Source organism: Pseudorasbora parva, chromosome 20 (genome assembly GCF_024679245.1).
Source record: "Pseudorasbora parva isolate DD20220531a chromosome 20, ASM2467924v1, whole genome shotgun sequence".
In the NCBI taxonomy this organism is placed as follows: domain Eukaryota; kingdom Metazoa; phylum Chordata; class Actinopteri; order Cypriniformes; family Gobionidae; genus Pseudorasbora; species Pseudorasbora parva.
Genome location: NC_090191.1, coordinates 41,216,416 through 41,230,346, shown reverse-complemented (window position 1 = coordinate 41,230,346; position 13,931 = coordinate 41,216,416).

Below are 13,931 nucleotides of genomic sequence, written 5' to 3'. Positions count from 1 at the left end.
ACACAAACATTTTTATATATTAAAAATAAAGATTCCTCTCTGGAGAAGCATTCATTTCCCCTCACAAATTCTGCCATGTTAACAGTAAATCCACCATGGTGCGAGCGTAATGGGCTTTTAAAAGGAATGGGAGATGAGACTGATTGGTTTATTGCACGTTACACCCAAAACACAACCATGATTCATTAAGAGACTAGGAACAACCCTTTTGGTTGACAACCCTATTTTTTCCCCCCGTGGTTAAACTAGCAAAAGTGGATTCGGACATGCCCTAAGTGCATTGTGCCATGCACTTCAGATCCTTAAAAATAGGGTCCATCGCATTGGGAGAGTCCTTGATCTGCTCTGACTTAACTGAACAAAACGTACACGTCTTTTCCATAGTGAATTCACCTGAATGTAATAGACAAGACAAGTTTCCTCCAGGGGATGATGGATTCACATCTCCTTATTGTGCTCAGATGGACTCCGGGGAGACTAGTGGAAGAGCGCCATTCTGGAGGCAAACCAAAACCTGTCTATGCAATAAAATGGGCTGCTGACAATGCCAGCAAGACCGAGGGAATAGTACATGATGAAAAAGGAACGTTCGTAGGGAAATGAAGAAGGATCTTTAGAAAGAGTCTGAATTGTGGGCTTCAGAATTAAAAAAACATTACAAATTTCACTGGGAATATAAAATCTGCAATTGGACACCTGAGATTACAGAGGAACCTTAAAAAAAAAACCAAATATTTTTTAAACTCATTAAAAGGGAGTTCTATCTTTATTGAATGTGCTGAAGTATTATACAAGCAATAGTAAAAGCAATGTTCAATTTAGCACACCTCTTACACTCCCCCTGGTTTTTGCTTTCGAATGACATCAAATCAACAGTGCTGCCTCCACCCAATGTTCTGCCCTTGGGCCTTTTTACATTAATGTAATTGCTCTTATTTAATAAGATTGCAGTGTTATTTCACTTGAAGGCAAACTGGAATCAGTCTCCAGATACAGTATATTAACCTTGGCTGATGTGTGGGGTGGGCTGGGAAAGATCCTAGACTCTTGAATCATCTAGGGGCGATTATTTCTATAAGGCAATCGTACGAGAGACTCCAAGGCACAGCATGGATAACTTATAACCTTGTGGCAAGAGCCCTGCACAACGTAAGTCCAGAAGTTGTCGGTCATGTCTGACAGCTGTGAGAGAGGGTTCTGCTTTCTTGGGGTGAGAGATGACACGCTAGAGGGAATGTGGAGAGTCACGCTGCCAAAAATCTCCTACTGAAAAGAGGATGAGGGTTTGGTTGAATTATACAGCCACACAAAGATAAAACGGACAAACAATGCCGAAAGTGGCAGAAATATTGGAAAGAATAATGCACCCTCTCTGGCTTTCATTTCCTCATCAAACAGAGTTGCGGGCTTGCCGAGAGCTGGATTTGTTTGTCAAAAAAATGAAAAACAAACAGGAATCATCTGAAAAGTCCCTTTCTGATTCAAAGGCTGAAAAGGGGAGAGTAAAAGCCAGAGTTCCAGCTCTTCTTTTTATCTGCTCATCAAAGGCCGGCCCTGACTACTTCACCAGCACTCAGCTCTCTGCTTAAAGATGACTCGCTGACCGCGGATCTGTGTTCAAAACCCTGCCATCCACCGTGACATCAGTCTGAACACAAACTGAATAATCTGTTTGAGCAACTGAAAGACTACAAGTCCACATGAAACAACATCTGAATCCAATATTGTCTGGATTTCCATTCGGCACACCAACATGCACATGAAACAGGATTGTCTATGCATGTTGTGTAAAACTCACAATCGACACCAATTTGCGATTGAGGATGGATTTTTATTCTGTTGACAACACATCAAACAGTGTGTTCTATAATGAGGTAAACAAACTTAAAATTACCACAAATATAATGTATCATGAAGACAAATCATACAATATTCATTTATATATCAATATTAGTCCATAAGATCGTTATATTTTTATCACAGAGCACTCACCACAGCTATTCACTTTCTTGGCTGGCGCAAACCTAAGGCCATGTCCACACTAATACGTTTTCGTTTGAAACTGCATCTTTTTCTCACTGTTTTGGCCTTCCGTCCACACTGAGATGGCGTTTTAAGGCAATGAAAATGTAGCTTTTTGCAGTCTTCGCGTCCTAGTGTGGACTGTATTGATGGAGATATTTGAAAAGGATGACATGTTAAGTCATGTGCCGCATATTGTACCAATAGATATGCATGTTTATACTATGGTTTATACCACTATTGTGCCAGTTATGTGCTTGTGTGTTTACTGACTTTTCAGTGTGGATGAGAAAGTTTTGGAAAACGTTAGTGTGGACAGAGAGCGTTTTGAAACGAAAACTCTGTTTTCAAATCTATCCGGATTAATATAGATGTAGCCTAAATGACCACTGGAACCAGTTCGTTACCTGGAATGTAGGTGAAGTGTAGGTAGACTGCAATTGAAGGAACATGCCACTATTTTTGAAAATTATTTTCCAACTCCAATAGAGTTGAGTTTTATCGTTTTCGAATCCATTGAGCCAATCTCCGGGTCTGGCGGTAGCACTTTTAGCATAGCTTAGCATAGTTCTTTGAATCTATTAGACCGTTAACATCTTGCTCCAAAAAATTCTATATTTTTCCTATTTAAAACTTGACTCTTCTGTAGTTACATCGTGTACTAAGGAAAATTAAAAGTTGTGATTTTCTAGTCTAGGAACGGCTAGGAAGTATACTCTCATTCCTGCGTAATAATCAAGGAGCTTTGCTGCCGTACCATGGGTGCAGCGGCACAATGATATTACACAGCACCTGAAAATAGGCTAACTTCTGCCAACATAAGCAATGTGACAACCTACTTGCACAAGGAGCGTGCCTTGTAACCATGAAATTTTTTTTGTGAGAGACGATTCAGAAGATATTTACTTTGGTGCAGATCCTGAACCGTATCTATTTGAAGCGGAATACACTGAAGATTAAGTTGTCACGTTAGTTATGTTGACAAAACTCCATACCGGAGTTTTTCGGGCTAAACATGGAAAAGACACAAGTTGCTATTTTGATGAATGACTTACCTGCCTTCGAAATAATGTACACTGAGCATGCACAACAAAATCAGGAATGTGTATACTAAAAGGCAATTGGGTACATTTTGATTGAACAATACGTGTTGCACAAAAATCCTAAATTGTTTGCAGATTTATTTCCCTAAACGAATCAAGCTGGTGCACATCTATACTCCATTCATTTTCAGAGTTAAACCATCTGAACCCGAAAACTAATTGTTTTCAAAACGGCATGGCTAACAGCACATATTAAGGTTTATTAGGTGGAAGGAGGCACAGAATTATCTTCAATGTGACATTTTTTATTTGCCTGTGTCAACCACACAAGGTCTATCAGAGAAAGACACACACACCTGCAGTTCCGCCTAAATTCAAGGCAGTGGGGTGCCAAGAGTGAAGAACCAAATTTATATTTTTTTTCCAGAATGCTGCAGTGTTTATTATAAATGATTCATCCATGCACACCGTTTTTTTTAAATTGATGTGCACTCGTAATCTTTAATCGAAAATGCTAACCACCCCAACTCCAAAAGGCATCAGGACTAAATATAAAAGACTAAAAGTACTCCACAACTGACTGCAAATTGGCATTCAGATCAGCTGGGCATTGCTAACTAAAACAAAATCAAACCCTGCCATACAATTTTTTCATTCCAGAAGCCGCTTCACTCAGATACACGCCACAACAGGGAAGAAAAGACTATCGCAACATCCGTTTCATGCCAACTTTAATTACAGATTTTATATGTGAATTGATTGCTATGTATTTTCTAGTTCTGTTATATTTAAATAACTGACTGGTAGTTCAAAGCCAGACTGTGATGTTTCTGGTCTCCTAATGGGACTGCTACCTATCTGATCTAAAAGGAATAAAATGTAATTTTCAAATCTCAGGCATCATTAGTCCACTAAACATATAAAGTTTTATGCTAGGTCAGAGGAAGAGATGAGTCAGTCAGCTCTGTATAAAGAGCTAGAGTTTAAGTCACTACAATAAAAAATCTTGAGGTGCAGTCACACTAGACTTTGGGCAGGCAGAATTATTCAGATAATTGGAATATGACATTTAGGGCCAGATTTACTAAACCCAATTCCAAAAAAAGCGTCAATGGGAGTGGACGTTTCTGCGTGTGATCTACTGACGATAAGAAACGTGGATAAGAAACGTGCAAACCTTAGTAAATCACCTTGCATGATAAATTTAAATACTCTACTCCCATAAATATTGTGCCTGAAAGGGAAACTCCTACAAATGCAATAAGGTCAGCAGCAAAAATAAACCCATCCACACCTTTTCTGCGCTAATTTTTCACTGCGTGTCGTTTTTTTTAACGTCAAAAGAAGGTTTGCGCTTGTGCAAGCTGTTAGTAAATCTGATGTTTGTTTTAAAATAATATAAATGGCAAATTATGCATTCCAAACGTTACAATATGCTATATATGGTTGATGTTGGAGGTTTAAATGCATGCGGTTTCATATAAAGGTTTCAAAATGGAAAAACCCATCCATTTACATTTCTATGATGGAGTGACTTTCTCAGAATAAGTTGCATGTTGAAATGTATACTGTGCATTGCAATAGTTTCTATTTAGATCTGATTTCATCCGAAAGGAGAACTGAACAAGTCAGGAATTGTTTGAGTAAAAAAAGGTAGCACAATACCTGTGAGATTTGCCATTTTTAGTCAGTTTACACAAGACTACAAGATAGGGGCATTAAAAGACAATCTATAGCTATGATGAATATTGCAGTAAGCGTGCCTTAGGCTACACTTAGAAGTAGTCTAATCACTGGGCCGAACGTCTTCTGTGTAGATGCCAGTGAATGTCTTGTCTGCATATATCATTTTGAGAGCAAATCTCCAAGCTCAGGGCAGACCTGAGCCATAAAGGTTTTCTGACCTAGAAAAGCAACCCCCCTCCCCGTCTTACATATCCTTCATGTTTGATCCTCTTCAAAATCACCGGGTCTTTGAAGTAAAAAAATAATGAGTTTCATAAAAGTGACTCAATTCTTCTGAGCTGTAGAAATTCTAGATGCACACCTGTTGAGAGAAACGGTCTAGGGATGCAGGTATACGTTTCTAGGGTTGCAGAAAGAAATACATTTTCTATATTCAGATAACAAATGGCAACCAACTATACACTCGACTCGAATAGGTTTAGATTGTAGAATATAGGTAGGATAACAAAAAAAGTCTTATCAGTTTTTTAAAAAGAAAATCCATGACATGGACTTTCAAAAAGAAAATCCATATCAGCAGAAAAAAAAAAAATCCATGACAATGCTTATCCACAAGAATAAGCTGGTAAAAATCTAGACTATAAACAGGTATCCAGACTAACATTGGAAAGCATTTTTTTTTAAAAGTTCTACAGATGATGGCACTGAAGCACAATTAATCATAAAGTGAATTTAATAAAATTACTATTGTTTTGCTAATAAATCCAGTTATTAGTAACTGCACTTATAAGCAAAACAAGTAATTTTAATAAATTGTATTTCATTATGTTTGTTTATTGGAAATTTACCAGTAAAGCACTGAGCTTAAATTGATATGCAGATAAAATTTACTACAATTGTAATGTGCAAAAAACATATTTATATGGAATATTAAAATATCCTACTGTTATTAAATGTACCATTGCTCTTCTATAGTATCACACTGAACTGACAGACAGCTTCAGTGATTATAAAAGGAGAACATTTTACTTGTGTAATTTAGGTCACAATTCAAAGTTTTTGTTTTTCATGAGATTTTTCCCCATATATTAAAGAGTGAAATTACTAACAAGTCGGTGGTAATTTCATGTTTTTTTTTAAAAAAAATAAAAGTGCTTGTTTGCCAGTGTTAGGTTTCCTACACCTTAAATTTGTTTCTCCTGGTCTCCTCGTCAGCTCTGTTTGATCTGTTATCTGTTGTTTATAAAAAAAATTCTGCGGCGAACGCTTCACTAGATCTCACAGTACTGATGTTATTAATTCTGTGGTGAATTCAAACTCTTTCTCACTGGATCTCCAGCTCTGTGTAGTAACGGTGTCACGTGATCGAGATCGGCCCATGTGTGAGCTTGTGGTCCACACAGCTCAAACGAGTAGAGTGGTTCTGTTCCGCTTTTGTTTAGGTGGCCGTTTGATGTTCCTTATACATGTTGTCACATGCCTGTCCTGTCTTGTGTGTGCACATGTGGGTTTTGTTATGTTGAGCATGTGATCCTGTCATTGTCTGATCCCTCCCCCTTGTTATCTGATTAGTGTTTGATTGATCCCACCTGTTCCCTCTTAATTTTTTCCCTTTATAAGCTCCTCTTGTTTGTCAGTCTTTTTGGATTGTTGTTATGTCTACGTCTCTCGTTTACCCCGTGATTTCCAGTTGGTATGTTTTGAGTTTATGTTTTGATTATGTATTTCGCCCCCTTGTCAGTTTTGTTTTCTCTTTATGTTTTGTTTTGTATTTGTTTCCTTTTGTTAATAAATCACTCCTTTTGCACTTGAATGGTCGCACCAGTTTATCCTTTGTGTTTACGTAACATATGTAACAGAAATGGCAGCTCTTATCAGTTGGGCACTGTGGTGAAGGCACCAGAGCAGCCTCTGACTAAATTTAGTCGCACCAGCAGGAAAAAAGGTGGCCAAATATGACCATTTGTTTGCAGTCTGGATCCCAGAGAAAAAAAAATTATATGTCAACAAAAAGAAAGACATTTTGTCAGAATACCCAGCTACTTTTGAATCAGTGCAGATGCTTTTTAGGACCAGATGGTGTAGTTTCAACATCTCTTTAAATTAAACAGTGTTGAAATGGTTGAAACAATGAAATGTTGCCAGGTGGGTCTAGAATAGTGTTTTTATGCATGCTAACAAAAAAAGTTTAAACCTTGCAATTTATTGTCATTCTTTTAATATATTTTCCCACTGGCAAATACATTGAGGTTCTCTTCACCACATGAAAATAATGTAAATTAGGGAAAGAGGTCCAGATTTCTCAGAAAAAAGGAAATGCACGATCTTAATAAAATAATACAAGCTTGAAATGAATCTAGCCTCCAGCCTATATAATGCTTTGAGATTTTACAGTAGCCATGTGGATGTTTAAAAAAAAGCACTATATGGTGAGTACATATATAATCACTTATTAAAACCATCCCTTCTGCTGCTGAAAAAGGTTGTGTGGGTGAAGAGAAAAGCTTACAACGCTGCATTGGCTGTGAAGCGAGCTCTGAATTGAGGAGATGCAGCCCCTTCATCGGCAGCCCTGAGGGAAAGTGTTGATGGAGAGGCACATCCTGTCAGCATGTAAGCCATCGACACTCTTTGTTTACACCGACCCGTTTAAACCATTCCAGGATGTGTGTGGCTGCCTCATCTGCATAATCTCTGTCAAGACTGACAAAAGCTTCCCAAAAATAGGCATTGAAAGAGTCACAGGATGAGTGCTGGTCTTAGTAGTCTAAGCATGGGAAACGCATCCAATTGCGTTTAGTCTGCATCTGAGCGGTTTATGAGTGACCTATTCAAATGCCAGGAAGACAGTAGTCACCACAACATAAAAAACAAAATTCATTACAAAGATAAAACATCTACAATTCATATACCATCACGGTCTGTGGTGGTAGATGAGTGCATGGCTAAGTAATCAAGTGAAAATAGTAGGGTTGCACCAGGCCAGAAACCAAGCTCATGTACTTGTACTCATAAAAATACCCTCAATACCAAAGACCGATACCTTGTGTAACGTAACTGACACAATTATCCGTGCACTGAGACACCGGCGGCAACAGCAGACACAATGTCAGCCTCAGGGGTGTGGAAATACTTCAAAATTAATGACAACAACCCACACATTGCGAATTGCATGCTTTATTATTATTATGACAATGATAATTATGCCCTTTGAAGTTTATTCTTGGACACTAAAATGTTGACAGTAAGTTTGTGATAAACACATGAAAATAATACTTTTTATACGAGTAATAATAAAGCTGTCCTGAAATATAAATTAATAAATGTATTGGTATCGGTGAGTACCAGGTAAAAAATATTGGTACTCGTACTCCATCCTTAAAAATTGGTATCGGTGAATCCCTAGGGCTAGAAAATAGACTTAATTATAAAACACAAGGAATAGGACAAAATACAAACAATGCAATTTTTTTTTGTATTATTTAGTTTTTTTTTTTCTTGTTTCCAGTCCAAATATCTAAATATTCTGAAAACCAAGATTAATTTACTAGATAAGTAAAATGACGAGATATTTTTCTTGATTTCTGATTTTTTTTTTGCTTAAACCAGCAAAATGATCTGCCAATGAGAAAAAAAGTCTTATTTATGTTTAGAATAGAAACAATAAACAAGACTTCAATCAGAAACAAGATTATTTTTTCACCCCATTGGCGCTTGTTTTAAGCAAAACTTTTCACTTCAAGATCAAATATATTATGTCAACAAAATAAAATTACTAAGTAAGAATAGCATTTTTTGCAGTGTAGCGCAAACCAGTACAGGAACAGACTGAAACTTAAGGCTTAAATACATGGGGCAAAACAAAGATGAGTTGATTTTATGAGGCAGACAGGTGACTAATGACTAATTAACTAGGTGAAATGGGATTAAAGAAATCAAACACAGGAAAATGTGGGTCAAACGAAAAACAGCACCTGAATAATTCAGACAAAACATAACACACATTGTATTTGACTTCATCCTTTTTATGGGTTTCCTTATAAACCCTTATATTCCTTATAAAGGAATCTGTCAATATCCAACGTTTCTCAACTTCCACAATCAGTCATGAAACTCGTTTCAGGTATAATAATTATAGGAATAACACTTCTACATTTGGAGCAGTACTTCAGTCCAATGAGATTTGAGTGTGTACAGGGGTACGCAGTGCAACAGCACAGAAATAGAAATGAAGAAACAAAGAAAATATAGAGTTTGCAGGTAGGTTGGGAGAAAAACTCCTATTAAAATAGAAGAGATGCCTTTCATCATTTGTCGCTTTGTCCTGAAGGAATTTACATTTTACAAATTAGTTTTTTTAAATCACTTAAAAAAACAAAGCAAAAAATGTATCTACATTTTGTTTAAGTTTAAGCTTATAAGCTGATTTTAATTTTTTTTATAATCCTATATTTCGCAGTACATTCATTTAGAATGACGATAATAGGTAATAGGCTTGCTGCGATAGTTGGTTGTCGCCGATGTTACCGCATTTTACTTTCGGTTTAGTATTAGAGATTTAAAAGCGTGTTGTCACACGCCGATTAACCGGTCCTCACAGTCACATACCTAAAGGGTAAAAAAGCTAATCCAGTTTGTTTCTATTCTTCTACTTTCCACAAAAAACCCTAATATTCCAATCCCAAAATTGAAAACCAACCCACCCAACCAATATTCAGGGTCCAGCCCTACACCCCACACTAAAAGATTCCATTCACAAACAATTAGATTCCTGCCTGTGAAAATAGAAAATCTCTTAAAATCTCTTGCATCCAACGTGACTTTAGAGTAGTAAATCAACATGGCGGTCGACCGGCGAGAAGAAATGGTGCTTAGTGTATAAACAACTTTTTACAAAAAAATTAATGGGGGAATAAAGGAAAATGTTTAGATGAAGTCGTAGAGACAGTATGAAGATGGATTTTACCACGCGAACTGGAGGTGATCACACCACAGGAAAATCTAATAAGATAATCTGTAGAACCCTTAAAATAAAAGAGACTTTACCTACGATTGTTGGCAGGCAAGACATCGGCACAAAAACGCCCATTTTATCTTGTAACTTGCTGATCGCATGTAAACATAAGTGCAGCATCCGCTTCACTGAGGAGCACTGCTAATTTTCTTTCCAATTTGGAGCCAACAAGACCTTAAACATTCACAATGTTTTGTCTTCGGGTTTTTCGGCAAAGCACAACTACAGTGGTATGCAAAATGTGCGAATATCTGAGTGTGGGGTTTGAAAAGAACAAGGTGGTCTGATTTTAAAATTACAATTGTCTATTCATCCTCGATGACTATTTGAAAAGTTCAATTACTCACCAGCAGAATGGGATGGCTCAGTTTTCTAGCCTGGAGAGTAATCACGAATGGCTGTGAAAGATCGAAAAAAGCTCAGACATGACCCGCTTGTTCTGAACTACAAGGGGACAAGCACTCATGTTGCACACCCAGCATTTAGCCTGTTCCATAAAAAAAAATATCTTCAGTATGCTGAATCCTGTACATGCTGGACATACAAATTAAGCTATCCTATTTTGTCAAATGTGTAGTTTTCAAGATAAAACAACCCCGGCAATTGGTTTAAGTGACTGCTGAAAATGCCAAAATTGCTGTCAACCTCAATGCAGGCTGACAGTATAATCATACGGCCTTTCCAGCTAAACCTTTTATCTACCAATCACAGATCAGTTATCTAGCAGGCACTGGGAAAAGCTAATGCCCATGCGCTCAACAAAAACAGATGGTTTTGAGTAAATTTGGCTGAAAAATGTCAATATTAAGGCTTGTGCACACCGAGATGATTATCGCGGGCTTATCGCAGCGTTTTCAAGACGTTTTTTTCGACGCATCTTTGTTCAGACCCAAGCGATTTCCAATGGCAATGTGCAGAGTGATCCTCAATATTCAGAAGATGGTGCTTCCGGTACAACGTGGTGCTGCGCCACTTTACGCTTGACACTTGCTTGTCACACAGAAGAAGAGAGACAGTATTCACACTTTCGCACACGCATTGGTGTGCTCTCTCGCATTGACGGACTTTGTTTAGTCAAGATGCTTTAAAAACATTGCAGATAAATGCGCGTGATTATTGTCCCGGTGTGAACAGGCCTTTAGGGCAAACATTATAGGGCGAGAGGTCTGGTTAGGCGATGTCTACCAAATTACCATATATAATTTGCATACGTGCTTTATACATATCAGATACACATAGTGTAATTAACTATAAAGTTTACTCTATTCTTCTCCCAGTTCACCGGCCACTACTTTACATGTATTTCGGACTTGCATGTATTCATTTGGGCAAATTTAAAGGTGATATTCTCAATATTTAGATTTTGTTTTTCACCTTCAGTTTACAGATTTTCAAAGTCATCTCATCTGATATCCAAATATTATCATCAATATTATTATTATTATTAAAAATTTAGTATTAACCTACGGAAGCCCTGAACGGCCATGGATAATATTTTTTTTCTGTGTTGTTTTCTCGTGATCACGAGAAAATAACTCGTGATCTCGAGATAACAAAAGTTGTTTTCTCGTGATCACGAGTTAATTTTCTCGTGATCTCGAGAAAACAAAAGTGGATCACGAGTTCATATTTTCTAAGTTACACAACTGCGCCACGAGGTGGCAGTATAGAACCAATTAACTGATGGGGTGCGGTATAGCCTATCCACCTTGTGTTGTACTGGTCCAGATTGAACGCGTTGAAGACCTTTCGTGATCACTATAATTTGTGCAGTACTGTGTGCATTAGGCAATTAATATAACTGAATGGTCTAATGTGATTAGTTTGCTATAATGGTGCGTTACTAAACTTACTGTTAAACTCATTTTGATTTTACTATTCTATTTCCACCTTTTTGTGCATTAAAATGCCATTTTAATCAGCAGCCTAAATAACCGTTAGTTTGCCGCATTGTGTCACTCAATGTATCGCCTAGATGTGATGTATAGCCCATGTAAAGATGCATTTCAGCCTAATTTAAATCAGTGATAATGTGCAATTAAAACGATTGTATTTTGTACGAGACTGTAACTGGATTAAACGTTTGTTTGTTTTTAGAAATATGGAGTAGGCTACTGCACCGCTTTTTAATGGAATAAAGGCTAGAAGGAAGGATACTAATAACAAACAAATTATGTAATGTTATTTCAAACGAATGAGGAAAATAAAATGGGCTGAATCGAAACTAAACGATTTTTAGAATAGAACAGAATAATCTGCCATCCTTCTGAAGGATCCTTCTCTTTTGATCATTTAAACATGTTAATTACACAAATAAAATGTGTATTAAGTGAAGCAAAGATTTTGCTGAAAGATGGCACGGTTTATTATCCATTGATCAGATGCCCGTGAAAGTTGTGTTCGTTGCTACAGCAACCGTAGACTCTGGGTGCCGTGCAGTATTTCAGAATGAAACTCGTGATCACGAGAAAATTATGTCGTTATCACGAGAAAACAACTTTTGTTATCTTGAGATCACAAAATAATTAACTCGTGATCACGACATAAGACAGAAAAAAAAAATATTATCCATGGCCGTTCAGGGCTTCCGTAATTAACCAGATAAAACCTGAAATAAACAACATGGGGAAATTATGTTGGTTAGAGGTCCTGAATATAGATCATATAGCCCCATCATATAGATTCATCTGATTTGCCGGTTAATTGGCACGATAGCCGATTGGTGGAACAATCGGTTATCGTCAAAAATAAATACAGATAGTTTTTCCGGTTTGCGTCCATTGCGAGAGCGGCTGAGAAGAGTGCCGTCATTACACAGTAGCCTACAAGAGCTCTGAGAAGGGTCTGCTGGTATTATATAGCACGAGAGCGGCCTCTAGAGGCCAAATAAAAAATAATCACTGTTTACATTAACACGTAAGGACACATGAGGCTGCGCGCTTCACCTAACGCTGCACATGGCGCGCTGACACATCTGACGCGCGTTTAAAACACCGAAAGGGAAACGGTATGAATACACAGCACTTAAGTACATGTTGCCAAATCATTATAAACTATTTTTTTACTGAAGCAAAAGAACAGCAGTATGTATGCACTTTACTTTGTCGTCGTGGTTGAGAGGACGCTAGCATTAGCAGTAACATTTACCTCAAGCACTTAAAGCGATGTAACACCTCTTGTACACCACAGGAAACACGCACGCGCGCCTTCGGATCAGTCGGACGTAGTGGTGTACAAGAGGTAAAAAAACGCTCGTTTCATGTCTTAGGCTATCAGTGTGTACTTACAATGGGGGATTCTTTAATTTGGATTTCTCTGTGTATGCTCTTTGAGGTGGTGACCATAGACCTGCATTATGTGAGGAACAGACAAGAACGGTTTGACCTAAAATGATCAAAATTGAAACTACTGGGGAAACAAATACTCCTACATCTCGGATGCCCATGAGGTAAGCTAAAACATATCAAAATTTAATTTCAAAGTGAACTATCCCTTTAACAAATGGCACTTGCAGTCTGACATTTACTTACATGGTTCTAGGTTATAGCTAAAGAAACGTTATTTGTAATATTTTAATGTTTGTTATTTTCTGTAGATTTTTTTCTGTTAAAACTTGTTATTTTAATATATTCATATTTACATATGCAATTTAGAACATTTTCATGGTTCAGTACTGTTTTTTTTATTTCTTGTAATAAAGTGCAGCACTGTTTTGTTTTATTTGTTATTATTATTATTATTATTTTAATCTAGTATCTTTTTAAAAACTATTGATTAATCGGTTATCGGCAAGTGTGGTCCAACCTAGCTATCGGTATCGGTAAAATCCACTATCGGTCGACCTCTAGCCATTAGCATGTTTTGTACTTGTCTGCAATAATGCTAAGTTATGCCTGAGATGTAATTGTTGGAAAAATATGACAAAATGAACACCAGGAATCAACTTGTCTGCACATCTGTTCTGCACTGAGAGCTTCTGGAGAACTCTTTAACGCCATTAGAGAAGAGGTAAGCCTTCATGACAACAACACGTGTTGTTTCACACACAACTACCACCTGAGTGAAGGCAATTTATCTCATATGTAAAGTGGAATTAAACCACTCCTTCCAATCTGATAGCAGCTTGAAAAAGAATGTGCCTACTGAATAATTGGCAATGAACATTT